The following is a 14377-nucleotide window of genomic DNA, read 5'->3' as shown; positions in this document are numbered from 1 at the left end:
GAGTAGATTATGTGCTTGTTTTTTTTAAAGACTCTCTCTTTCTTTATAAAATAGACCTCCTTGGAGCTCACTATAACTTTATATCAGAAGAGCACATTTTAAGGTATGTTCAGATATTCCTACTCAGCCCACCCAGGTGCCCAGAATTCCTACACGCCTACCAGAATTTCTTCTTTTGTGTCTTTGTCTTTTTTGACCCTGAAATTATATACATTTGAATATAAATGTGAGATGTCATCACAGAGTAGGATGACTAACCCAGTAAAGAGATTTACAGAGTACTAGCTGGGCCTGTACGTTCCCTTCGGAAAGTTATGATACATAAATCTCAGTTTCCTCCAGTGATATCAAAAGAAGCTCATCGGCATCCGGTTACCTGCCTCCACACTGAAAAGCAAAGACAAAAAAGGGAAGACAGATACTACAAGGCGATGAGGAAGATAGAGTGAAAAAGGCTCCTTGGCCTTGGTCCCCTTTGCAATCCCCTCTTCCCATCCTAAGTACCTGCTCCTTAGGAGCTGGCTGGGCGGTAGCACCAAATCTCAGGGTTTCCCCCAGCGGGGCTCGTGCACCAAGTGGGCCCTTCCTGACCACACGCATCCACCAGCAGCTACAACGACGGGGGCAGAGCGTGACAAGGCAGGCACTTGTCCCTGAAAGAGGGAAGAAATGTCACCCTCCCTCCATGAGTAGATGTGGCTGTTCTCACTGTCTCCCTTGAAAGCCTCCTCTGAAATACAAGCTTTTATGCCAAGGCAGATGTACAGTCTGGGAAGTTTTCCAAATGCATCACTGAAAAGCATGAGGTATTCAGCCTCCACGCCTCCGCGGAAGTGTCTGTCTCTGTCTCAGGCCGCCTGGCTGGCAGCACTGGCATGTAGACAGTTGTCCAGAAGCTGGGTGGGGAGGAACCCAGGCCTGTGACAGAGGCGCTCCCAGCCAGTTCTCTCCTCTGTTTGCAGCCCCGAGAAGGTTTTCCCTGACAGCTGCACGCATTTCACACGAGCCAAACGTTCCACCGAGGCAGCAGCTGCTTGGGTTTGTCTGAATAAGCTGCACTCTGAAAGGTGCAAAGTCATGAGCTTCAGGGAACAGCGTCTCTGGCACAGGGACACTAGGCTAGTGGCGTCACCCGTTTCCGTTGTGTTCCCTGATACTTGGGATCCTAACTAGAAGCCGGGGGCTAACTTATGAAGAAAACGATGTGTTCCCCGGCTCTCAGGCAGGAAGGTATCAGACACACAATCCCTGCCCGTCTAGCAAAGAGGATCAAGTCATCCAACTTCCAGAGGCCTTTGAAAACTTTCGCGTATCTTAAGAGTTCCATGGTTTCGAGTATGTAGTTCAGTATTTTTTCATAAGAAGTGCTTGAAGCTAAGTAGCTTCTCTACCTGGCTTTACACGTTATCTCCTCCTTGATGGAAGTGTTTTTAGCACAGAGGCAGGTGTTATTGTAGAGACCAACTCAAGTGAATCTTGGAGGGTCTTAAGTGCCTCCACTCTGGAAGGTAACCCCAGAAAGAGGGTGAGATGTGCGCATTCCATTGTCTCTGATTCTAAGCATGTTCCAAATTCAGGAAGACAAGTGGAGTGGAGGCTGATGCAGTCATGGGGACCCCCACCACGGTGGGCAGGAGTGAAAGAAAACAGAGGGCTCTTGAACGTCTTCAGGGAGATTTCCAATTGTCCCCAGATTTCAGAACTTCTTAACCTTCAACAGAGGTTTGAGATTTTTTTTGTTGGTTGGTTTTGGGGTATTATCCAAAGGAGGAAAGAAAAAACATTTGGTGTATTTGAGAATGTTAAATTGTCAAATTCTTAACAAGTCCATCAGGCCCTGCATATTCTGGGTCCTATCTTCCTGTATTGCTTCATTTTAGGCCACTTGCCTCTATCAAAGGAAAGATACCACAGTTGACCCTTGAACAAGGTGAGGGCTGGGGGCGCTGACCCCAGTGCAGACAAAAATCCACCCTTATCACTTTTAACTCCCCCAAAACTTAACTACTAATAGCCTACCGCTGACAAGAAGCCTTACCCATAATGTGAATAGTTGATTAACACTATTAATTTTGTATATGTATTGTATACTGTACCTTTATAATAAAGCAAGCTAGAGAAAAGAAAATGTTACTATGAAAATCATAAGGAAGAGAAAATACATTACAGTACAGTACTGTATGTATACATAGATAATACAAAGTGACTCATCTGTCTGTCGGTACCTACATAATATTGTCTTATATGACACAAAACGCTGCAGATGTTATAAGTATTACTAACACTAGGCATCAGAAATAAAAAGATAATGTGAAAAAGATATTTACAGGTGTAATGATTCATGCATTGATATGAAGAAGTCGCAGTATGATTGCTTTACGGTAGCCTGTACGCTAATGAGAGAATAGTTATAAAATTTTTACAGCACACAGTTCAGTATTAGAGTCGTATTCATAATACAGTATTGGAAACATTGGTACTCAAAACAAACAAAAAAAAGCCACCTGTGATGATAGGCTGATATGCAGTTTCTCCAGTTACAAGAGAGAAAGGCATACTGTACAATAATATAATTCTTTGAAAGCAAACTTATAAAACAGTAAAAAAACTAACATTATCAATTTTATATTAAATATCATTCACCTTATGCCTATGTAAGGATAGACTAGTATCTACATGTATTTTATGCATTTATGATATAACCAAATTTTTCTTAATTTTTCCAATATTTCTAGCCTGTGCAGTTCATCTGCAAGGTTTTCCAAATTGTCGCCAATCTCCAAAAATTTTTCCAATTTATTTATTGAAAAAAATTCATGTACAAGTGGACCCATGCCATTCAAACCTGCGTTGTTCAAGGTTCAACTGTACTTTGCTTTTGTTTTTCACTTTGTTTTCCTAGCAAGATTCATCAAGGCAGGGTTCACGGAATTGATGAGACATGAGCTAGATCACTGTATCAGTCAGCTGTTGCTGCATAACAAGTCGTTAAAACAGCAGCATAAAATAATAAACATTTATTATTGCTCATGAGTCTAAAGGTCAGCCTGCAGGTCTTCTGGCTCAGTTAGAAATATTCATGCATCTGTGATCAGCTCTGTGTCAGGCAGGCAGCTCCACTTATCGTAGCTGAGTTCTCTCACATGTTCCACGACTGCACTGCTGGCAGCTGGCCTGTGATGAGCTTGACTCTCCTTCACATGGTCTGACATCTTCCGGAAGATCATCCTGGGCTTTTTCTCAAGTCACGGCAGGGTTGCAAGGGAGAAAATGAAAACTCTTAAGGCCACTTGAAGCCTAGGCTCAGAACTGGCATGCTTCACATGGCTCATTCTGTTGGCAAGAGTGGGTCCAGAAGCCATCCAGATTCAAGAACCAAGGATCTTCAAAGTCATATTCCAGGAGCTTAGAAACAGGGGCCTTTTTTGCAGTCAGTCCACCACAAACTTCAAGGATTAGTAGGAGTCCAATTGGCAAAGATAATGTGTAGGAAGCTTCCAGGTATAAAGAGCAATATGAGAAAAGCACAAAACATATTTCATAAAGGGCAAAGAGGACTGCTATTAGAACAAAGATTTTGTGTTTGCATGCACAGAAGAATACTGGGGGTTTGTGGGAAAAAGGATTAGAAATGAGGTTTGGAAGGGATTTCCATTCCACACTAAGAAGTAGAGCCTTGCACTATGATCAGTTGAAGGCACAAAGAATTATAGCAGAGGATGCTTGTTTGCAGAATTTAACACTGATCGCAATTTTTTCGTTCTTAAAACTCTCTTTTCCTGTGGGTTTAACGATAATGACTCTTTCCTGGTTTATTTCTCATTTATCTAATGTTTATTCCTCAGTTTTAGGTATGAGCTCTCTTTCTGTGTCCTCCCTTAATTTGGGCCCACCCAGCAATCCATCCTTAGCCTTCTCTTCTCATTCAAAAACGGCCCCTCAGCAATTTCATCCACTTTGTTAATTTCCACTAATGCCGTTCTGATGACTCCCAGATCTGGACCCCTCCCAGACTCTCTCTTGAGCTCTGGACTCATTTATCAAACTGCCTCCTGGGTGCTGCTCACACATGTCCAGCTCAGCTTGTCTCCAACTGAATCTTAATGTCTTCCTTTCTAGGCTTCTCATTTTCTTGTGTATTCTTTTGGTTAAAGACCACTGTTATCCATTAGATGCACAAGCCAGAAGCTCAGGAAAGACCTGAACATTCTTTCTCCCCCTCGTGTCTCACATTTAGTCTTAGGTCCTATCAATTATATTTCCTAATATCAGTACTAGAATGCTCCATTTATCAGCTGTGGCAGTGGTTCCATGGGTTCTCCAAGTTATGTAGGAAGGACAGAGATAAATCAGCTCACCTAATTTTAGTGTGAAGAAGATTTTATTGATGTCATAATGGTATCTTGATCAAATGATATTTAAGTAAAACACCTTATATCTCTTTGAAGCATTCCATAACCTGCTCCCTACAACGTAAGAATTTGCACCCCATGACAAGAGGCAGGTGTGTTATCTGGAAAGACTGGAAGGAACAAGCTTTCCAATATGACTTGTGACCTTTACATACTCTTGGTCCCAGAAATCTCATCTTCATGTGACCTACAGTCATATGGTATATAGTATTTCTCTATGGTCACAACAAAGGCTCAGCCCAGCCTTTCTCTACATCTTGGCACAAAATGGTTACTCCTCCAAGTCTGATGTCAGTACTAAACGAATGCTAAAACTGCATAGGCCCTACCTACTACATTGAGCAAAGTTGTTTAGATAGCTTTCTTCAAACAAAATCTTATGTGGAACTTCACACATAAAACAAATAAAAGCAGAGCTGGCTTTACTGAAGTATGGGGTAGAGGTGCAAGGACTTTGCCTTTTGGTTTCTCACCCCTTCCTTCTAAGCACCTCCTGCAAGGCCCCCGAAGGACCTCTAACTAATCTTAAGGCCCTGAAGAACCCAATTTAAAAATCATGGGCCTGCAGGACTGTATGGTAGCTCTATTTTTAGTTTTTTTAATGTGTTCTTCAGTTCTATAAATAAATAAATAAACAAACAAATAAATAAATATTTTTTAAAAATTTTTAAAATCATGGGCCTATGGGAAACAGGAGGCCAATGTACTGCAGGTAAAGAGCAAATGTCATTTATATGGACATACGCAGTGACTTCGGCTTATCTAACCAATCCTAGAAAACAAAACTAAAAACCCTCCACATTACAGGCTGTGTGACAGGGCCTTTTCCCGCCAACCGCCTGCCCTAATCAGCTCTTTCCTGGACTCTGGCAAGAGACTAACTCATCTCCTTGCTGCCGGTTCCTGATCCATCCAGGAAATGAGTAGAACGCTTTCCAGAGTCATCTACCTAAAGCCAAATATTACCACATCACTTCCAGTATCTGTGAAGCACAAAATAAAGTCTAAATCGCCTATCTGCTACATAAAATCCACTCTAGAAAGGTTCCTGCCCAAACTCTGTTGTCAATTCTTCTACCTTTCTTAGCTCACATCCCGTAGCCTGGCAAACTGGGAAGAGTTAGATTTTCAAACTTGCTGTATTTCCTCTCTCCATGCCCCCCGCAAATGTTGTTCTCTCTGCTGAGAATTAGCTTTCCCTGTGTCTGCCTGGTGGAAGCCCACTGGTCACTCTGTACACGGATTTCATATTCCTTTCTCCTGTCTGACGACTTTCCTAACGCCTCTCACCTGAGGCAGCCTCGATCCCTTCCTCCTCTTGCCGTAGCACATGCTCATGTTTCGCTAGTCATACTGTGTTAAAATTGCTTACTGCCATGTCTCTCTGCCAAACTTAACTGCCGTTTCCACAAGTGAAAGGACCAAGTCTTGTTTACATCCACATCACCAGCACCTAATACAGGTGCATGTCATCTGGTGAAGGTTCAGCGATAACTTGAACAAAAAATGAGAGCGAAGCTTTAAGAAAATAAGTACAGAAACAGCATGGAGAATGAATTAGAGAGGAAGCCATGTGCGAGGGACCAGTTAGGAGGGCACTGAGATAATCCAGGCTGATGAGTAATGAGGTGAAGCGGGATATGGTCAATGGCCATAGAGCAAAGAATATCGGGCATCTCTGAAAATGGAATCCACGGTACTCAGTGAGGGCTTGGGAGGGCGGAAGCAATAATGACAATAAGTACAAAACTGAGCCTGGGGCTAAGAATGAATGATTTTAATAACAATCCTTGGGAAAGCAGGAGGGAAGCTGAACCCTATTTCAGATACGGTCAGCGTGGACTCCATGCTGTTCACGATGTTAGCTATTGGTGGCACCTTAAGAAAAATGGTTCCAAACGAAGGGAGTATTTTTAAATTATATATATATTTTTAAATTGGGAAACTGAGCTACTGAGTTTTAAATTTTAATGGTCATCAAGTAAATTTTCACTCAGTTAAATATCTAATTTTCATCACTGTAACACCTGAAGTATATTTTTTTAAGGGAGTGTGTGTTAGCTATATTGAACTGTTCTGTTAAACTTCTTTTAAATTACTGTCAGGATTTCTTCCTTAAAGGTCACTCATTGTAATAGAGTAAGAATGAATGTAAATCTGGATTAAAAGCTTTTGGTGAATTCAGAGTGGGTTTTTTTTCCCCAGACCCAATTAATGACTCAGTGCTCCCTGAAGATTTCATATCTATAGGCAACATACACCATCTTGCTGAGTTAAAATCCTAGTAAGGGATTGGATTAATTCTCCATTCCTAATAAGAAGAATACCAACCATGATTCTAATTATGTCTTAGACTTATAGAGCTCATTTCTTCCTAGGAGCTAAAGGAAGGTCTACATCTGTTACTTAATTTATACATAGAAACAAAGTGATCTGACAAAGGTTACATGGTATGCCACTGTAATTAGAATCCTGGTATTAGAAATCTGGATTTTTGATCCTACATTTAGTGTTCTTTGTTTTAAGAAGTTCCCATTTTCAAAGAGAGAGAGAGAGAGAGAAATAAATTGTAATTTAAAGAATGAAGAATTGTTATTTGACATAAGGCAGGCATTTCTGAAAGAGACACCTGTGGAGCTTTGGAGTATGGATTACAAGGCACTGTAAAATTTCTTTTACTAGAAGTATTCTAAGGTAAAACAGATTCATACATGTCTGAAATCATTGACTGGGAGTCTATCCGAATGAGGCAAGGTAGAATAGATTATTTCTCAAGGTTTCTTCCAGTCATGTAGTTCAATGATTTCTTTGTGACATGTTCTGTTACATTTTTTCCTAGTAAAATTTTTAAAAAATATACAGTCAATGCAAAATGGCACTGTTATATTGCTTCCGTTTTACTTAACTAAGGAATAAATGGAAGAGACTTGGTCTGAATCTCTTCCCACTTGGCCCTCTACAGTCTGTTTTCAAAACTGTAGCCAGAGTGATCCTTTTACACCAGAGGTCCTGGCAGCCCTCTGCTCAGGACTCTGCATGGCCCCTTTTTCCACATGGAGTAAGAACCAAGTCCTTACGGCAGCCTACAGGGCCCTGCCTCAGCTTTAGAAACATTCCTCCTGACCTCCTCATGACCCCTCTAACCTCATCCTCTGTCCTACTACTTGCCCACCGCTCCAGTCACACTAGCCTCTTTGTGTTCCCTGGGCTGGGAACCTGCCTGCCTCAGGGCCTTTGCCCATGCTGTTTCCTCTGCCTGGTATTTTCTTCCAAGAGTTATTTTCATGTCTCTCTGCCTCCCCTTCCTAAGACTGTCTCAGATACCACTTTCTTAATGAGAAATGTCCTCATCGCCCCTTATTTAAAATTGCAAACTTCCTCCACCCCCAATAAACTCTATTTTTTCTTTTTTATAGCATTCTTCACTTTCTAACATACTTAATAATTTGCTTATTTATTATGGTTTTGTTGTTGCTGTTGTCTCTCCCCTCCTCCCAACCTCTAGCACCTCCCGAATGCTGGAACATATAGTCCTCAAGGGCAGAGATGGTTGTCCATTTTGTTCATTGATTCATCTCAAACACTCAAATAATGTAATAAATTAATTTAATCCTAAATTGGATCTAAAATAACATATTAAATCAATATAAACTGGGAAATGGAAAGACAATAGAAAGGACAAGGTAAAAATGGTGGAAAAAAGTTCCCACTTTTCACAGGTGGAGTCAATAGAATAGTGTGATTATGCCCATTAGAAGGGAAAAAAAAGGTTAAGTGCTTTTCTTAAACCTCATTTCTAAATATCAAACCCTGAAATATTTGAAGAGAGTTTTCATGTTCCACTCAAGTGCTTAGTCTATTCTGACCCTGGATAAACAATGAGCCGTCTCACAATTGACCTAAGTTCGTGTTCGACTGTCATCTGAGCCCTTCTGTCTCCTCTTACCGAGTGACACCCGGAATTGAGTGCAGCACAGGGCAGAGCACGGCCATCATCTCACTTCTAGAGGTTTTGCTGTTACTAATTCAGCCTAGAATCATGTTTGGGTTTTGTTTTGTTTTGTTTCTTGAGGCTATATTAATGACTCGTATGGAATTCCTATTGAATCGAATTCCTAAGACTCTTGGGCTACATATTCCCCTCTGTGTACAGCCAAGTGTAGGACCTTATATTTTTCCAGTTAAACAGGAACTTGGTAGATTTCAGCCCATGGCTACATCATGTGAAGAGAGTTTTGATTCAGCATATTTACTAATCATGAGGTTAACTTCAACTATAAATGGAGTGGGGGGAGTCTGCCCTCCGTCTCTTTACATAAGAAATGTAAGTAGTTGGAAAAATGCTGAAGAGGACAGATAAGAAGATGAAACCCTGCAACACTTCCCCAGAAACCTCCCTTGTGATTGACATCAATTTATTAAAGAGTGCCATCGAGGGACTATGATGTAAGTAGTTTCTAAGCCACTTACCTGTTGTTCAAATTTCTTTCTACCGAAAGAATAAGAATATTGCCTAAGATTTTGCCAGTTTAAGAACGAGTCCCGAATGACTATTTCTATCTATTCTCCATCTGTGAACCTAATCAGAGAAATAAATCCCGATGTTCTTGTTATGAGACGCATGCTGGATTCCTTGTGACCTTCCTCAGGATATTTACACACCACTGCTTAATAATTTATCCTAAAATCGTTTTCACAATTTTGCTTCCTACTTTTTGCAAATTAGAAATTTGATATTAGCCCCCAAAAGCGGTTGAGAAAAGGTCAAACAAGTTCAAGGAAATACTAATTTCATTCTTATAAAGCCCGTTGCTGGATTTCTCTATAATTACACTTTTAATTCCTACAAAGCCCGTTGCTGGATTTCTCCATAATTATACTTTTAATTCTAAATCAGTTACATTGAGAATCTCTATTAAACCATGAATGATCCTCAATTAAAAGTCTTTAATTGGCGCTGCCCTTCAAAATGGAATTAGTGCTAATGAAATAAACTGCTTTTGATATTGTGGAACTTCTGATGAAGTAATTGCTGCCGTAACTAATTGGGAAGCTTTGCGTAGCGAATGCTTCTAAGTATCTGCTTCTCTTCCACCTACTTTTCTAGTTTTGCTGGGGGGGGGAGGAACAGTAGAAGAAGGAGTGCGTAAGTTGAACTTCAGAGCTTCGCCTAACCTTTTTCCATGGTTTATTCAGCCTTGTCCTTTAACTGGGTATTGTTAAAGGAAGATCTGTCAATTGGCTTGGCTGTGATTAACATACCCCAGATTATGATAATTTAGTCAGGAACTGTGGTCTTTGTGGTCGGATACCACAGAAAGGTAGATTCACAGATTTTGTGCTACTCAAAGTTATCCACTATGCAGGATGGAAACATGGGTAATCTATGAATTATTACTTAGTATCTTGACATTTTTAGAGCAGATTTTTTTGCAAAAGAAACTTGGTTATTTAATTGCTTGCTGGTGGTTTTGAAATTCAGAATGAGTAGATAGTTTAGTCCACTGCTCTATGATGCGAAACGGTCAACTGGAGAAAGTGTGGGGTGGAGGGGGAGGGAGAAGAAATCTCTGAAGTAGTTTATTTTTGGTTTGAACTTACTTGATAAGTCAGAGAAGGTGCACGCGTCTACAGCTTAAATGCTGGTGCTTCGAGTCACGTTGTTACAACCTGCACTGCAGTTGCCTGAGCTAAAGAGTGGAGAAATGATATTTTCCAGAATTGCCTCAGGATAATTTCACTCAAATGTGGGAGTGTTTTATGAACTATGAAATACTGTACAGGCTCCCAGAAATATAACCTCTTTCCCCAGTCGGCCCCTAATTCAATCAGAATGGTCAAGTTGGTAGACATGCATTTTTTAAACCTTGAATCACCTATTAATCAGCACCTTTGGCAAAGAAGACAGAGATGTGAAAATAACAAGTTCTGTGTAAAAAGCTCAAAGACATGATCTGAAGCACAAGTGTTTACCCAGTATTTTTTTTAGAAAAAAGAAACTGGCCTCACCACATTTTTAAGCAATAATCCATTAACTGTTTTGTTGTTGTTGTATGTATTGTGGATTGATTCTTCAACAAACATAGTTTGAAGATGGTAGACTTTCTCCATCACAGGCAAAATTTAAGAAAATCATCATCAGTCAGACCATATTTTCCAAACTAAAAGAAATTATATTTTTATACCATTGTCTTCCATCCATTTACTTTATGGACCCTAACTAACTGCTCCGTGGTACTCTTGGCCAGAAACAAATTCATTCTAAAGATTATGTTCGCATTTTGATCCTTTCTCTTAGCCGTAAAATTGTACATAGCTAGTCTTTTCCCTATAAACCCATCTGTGATTGCTGGAAAGTGAATTACTTCATTGAAGGTCAGCATTAAATCCAGCCAGATTTACCTTTTATTAATCCCCGTGTGTTGCTTAGGTTGTAAGCCTTTTATCACTGTAGTGTAACCACTTTTGGGTCCCAGCATCCTTTCTCTCATTTTGATTCCTAATGCTGCTCTCATGCCATGGATGTGAGGATTTGGCCATCTGGGTGTTTAAAAACATGGCATCAGACCAATGGAGTCGCCGTTTGGTGCTGTGTCTAATGTTCACTTCTTCACTACACATAACCAGCCGTTTGTCGAAAATGCCCAGCCTCGACCCAACAGTTTACTCTGGTCACGTATGCTTTAGTCATGCTTTCTAACTCTCAGTTAGAAAAATCTCAAATTTAGTCATTACATGTTTCATGGGTTGTGGAAACACAGGGGCCCCTTCAAATGGACAGACAGCTGAAAAACTTGCCGGGCAGTTAAATGCGGATCAAGTGAAACTCCCCACAGATGGGCGATTTACTATCCCTCCTGTGCTCCGTCTATGTAGAAATAAAAGTAAAATCCTATTTTCAGTATTGAGGAAATAAATGGGGGCACTAAACTGGCAGAGTCCTATGCGGCAGGGTGCCACGTGGAAAAGATGATGTGACAGGTACATTCACCTCCGCTGCTCAAGTGAGCTTTCTTCAAAATGAGTCTCGGATCCTCGTTTCCATCACTGAGAAAAGGGCCAGAGTGAGAAACGGACTGTACTTCCCAGGCTTCTCTACTGACTGAGATGCCACCCATTCTTCCAAAGGCAAATGCCACCTCTTCCAGGAAGGCTCCCTGTGTTTGCCCATTTGGAACTGATGTTGCAGTTCCAAAGCAATAACTTATGGGGCTGAATGCAACGGTCTCCACTTGCCCCCGTGTTCCCAGGGTGCACAGAGCTGCAGCCGTCCAGAGGTGCATCTTTTTCTTCAAATTCCACATAAGCACCCTATGGGTGAACGGCAGCCATGTATGCTTGTGTGCCCATTGTAGAGCTTTCTCCATTCTGCTCTGTCAGATGATCGGGTTCTTTACATGCTTGTCTTCATGTCTAGATGAAAAGCATCTTCAGGCCCGCACTCCTCTGGGTCATCTCCACAATGTCTTTGCACGTGAAGGCCTGCAACCAAAGAATGTTGAAAGTTGAATGAATGTAGAACATCAAATCCAATGATGCAATTTTCAGTTCTGCCATGGCTGCCTATTTCAGACTTTGAATATGTCATCTGTGTATTATATGTGACATAAAAATACAACTTCTAAACCGATATTATTGATATCATTCCACTCAGAAATCATTCCGTTTAAGACAGGAGGCCATACAATTACAATGTTCTCCAAAAATGGGGGAGGGGTGTCAAATGCATTGGAAAATATTTTAATCTGGAAATTGTGGACATTTTAGAAGCAAATGTTTGGTTATTTTGATCTTGAAAGATTTTTTTTTTTTTTTTGGCCATGCCATTTGGCATGTGGGATCTTAGTTCCCCAACCAGGGGTCGAACCCACACCCCCTTTGGAAGTGGGCAGTCTTAACCACTGGACCACCAGGGAAGTCCAAAAGTTAGATTCTTATGCAGATAGTGTGTATAGAAAGACAAAGTGCCTGTGGACAATTCGCTCCCTGATCAAACTAATAATTATTTTATTGGTATTACCAAGGATGAACACCAGTGACTGAGCCAAACATGGTTTTTGGAGTTTTCTAGATGATTTACATTTTGCAAGTTAGAGTCAGGGGCCAGCACTTTAAAGACTTGTAAATTGTCGCCTATGTTCTATCTTTAGCCACAGATCCATTTTTGAAAACTCTAGGTGGTTTGAGTTTAAATTGGTCTCTTAAATGGTTCTGTTGTGGTAGAACCCACTTAGCAACATTTAAAGTTTTGTTTCCAAAATTTTGTTCTTGGAAAGCTTAGCTGGTTGTTTCATTTTGATTCCTAAGTCAAATTTAAGAACTATTAAAACCTCTGCAAAATATCAATGTAAACTTCACTGAAGCCATATAATAATAGAAGAATTAAAAATAAAAACGACAGGGAGTTATGCTTCACTGAATCACATTGTCAGCATAAATGATTGCCTACATTTGCACCAATATTTCATTCCTTTCATTCCATAGCATCATGGGAATGAGCTCCATTAGGGTAATATATTCCAAAGGAGCTCATTATTTTCTGGGCTGGGGGGGGATAGGGGTATTGTTCCATGACAGAGCTACTGAATTTAATTTCCTCTACCTTGCAAGCAGTACATACATTCATTACTCTAATTTATTAAAAGTATATTACCTAAAACCACAGTTAACTAAGTCAGACAATTTGCTTAATCTCATAATATCTACCGTTTTGGTCATCTTTCACTAGGTATTCTCTGAAGCAAATTCTCATTTTCTTTTTAACAAAATCATTTTCTAATTTAGATTTTTAAGATCAACAGACCATTTCAGCAAGATAATCATAAAATATAGGCTTTCACATCTACTCTTGCAAATTAGCAAGGTGAATTTTGTTTTGTTTGCTCTTATTATTTTTCTTATTCAGTGTTTATTTTATTATGGCTGTAAAAATGGTATTTGCAGATAAGATGTGGTGAAATACATACACTTTTCCTTTCTTGAACAACTTTTTAAACTTCTTTGGAGTTTCTCTGGAAGAGTTCTTTAACTTTATTGTCTAACATTTCTAAATGAGCTTTTTATTTACACCATAATATTTAAAGTACCCCAAAGATCGTTTTTTTTACAAAATCTTCATCTTACTTCATAGTTATGATACTTTTCTCTCTGCCTTCTGTGGATATGAATGACGGTCTTTTTTTTCTGGAGAAAGAGAGCCATCTTTGCCACTAGGGTGTCTGTTTCTTCCAAGCACTTCATTTGTTTTCCCCTGTTTTGTTTGCCGTGGTCTCTATCCCCTGTCTTCAGGGAGGGATTGCTCAAAATCTCGACGAATTCCCTGAGTCTTCTTGGCCACCTCCTTCATATTAGGGTGGATTTGGCTTTGCTCTCCAGCTGTCAGATATCCCAAGAGTCTCCTAGCCTCGCTCCTAGAAGGTAAAGCCTGGCTTCATCCTTGCGTACCTGTGTGCTTTTCTTAAAACTCTTAGGACTGTTCTAGTGGCTTAAGGAGGGAATGAAAGTGCGTTTATATTTGTTGCAAACCACCATCTTGACCAAGAATTCTCCTTTATTTCTGTATACTCTTAGCAGCTAGAACATAACTTGCAAAAGTGGGGATTAATTAAATAATCGTTGAGAATAGAAGATAAATGGAAGGAATCTAGGAAGTTAAACAGGGATTATCCTTGCTACTCTTTTTTATTTTTTTAATGCTTTGTTTAGGGAAGGTTTTAGTTTGAGTTCGAACTAAATTTCAGAACGAACTAAAATTCACAGATTTTTTTCTCCCTGCATAATCTGTTTTCTCAAAGTTGCTTGCTTTTTATTTTATTTGTTTTTTTCCTGTCTGTTAGTTTGAGTCTTTATCTTTGAGAGCCTTTCCTCAGATTTTTCTCATCCTTGGCTTTCCGTGCATGATAACAAGTGCGGACTTTAAAACTTGATCGGCTCTGCTGAGCACATCATGGGTCTTCTCAGCTATG

At 40.1% G+C, this 14377-nt stretch overlaps 1 protein-coding gene across 3 annotated transcripts in view; it reads left to right on the top strand.

The window, feature by feature from the left end:
- NKAIN3 (sodium/potassium transporting ATPase interacting 3) overlaps positions 1 to 14377 on the top strand; it is a 560708-nt gene that overhangs the window by 381011 nt on the left and 165320 nt on the right. The gene's annotated exons all lie outside the window — the stretch shown is intronic.

The sequence above is a fragment of the Physeter macrocephalus genome, chromosome 15 (genome assembly GCF_002837175.3).
Source record: "Physeter macrocephalus isolate SW-GA chromosome 15, ASM283717v5, whole genome shotgun sequence".
Taxonomy (NCBI): Eukaryota; Metazoa; Chordata; class Mammalia; order Artiodactyla; family Physeteridae; genus Physeter; species Physeter macrocephalus.
The sequence above is the reverse complement of the archived record's forward strand: the minus strand, read 5'-3'. Positions and strand labels throughout refer to the sequence as shown.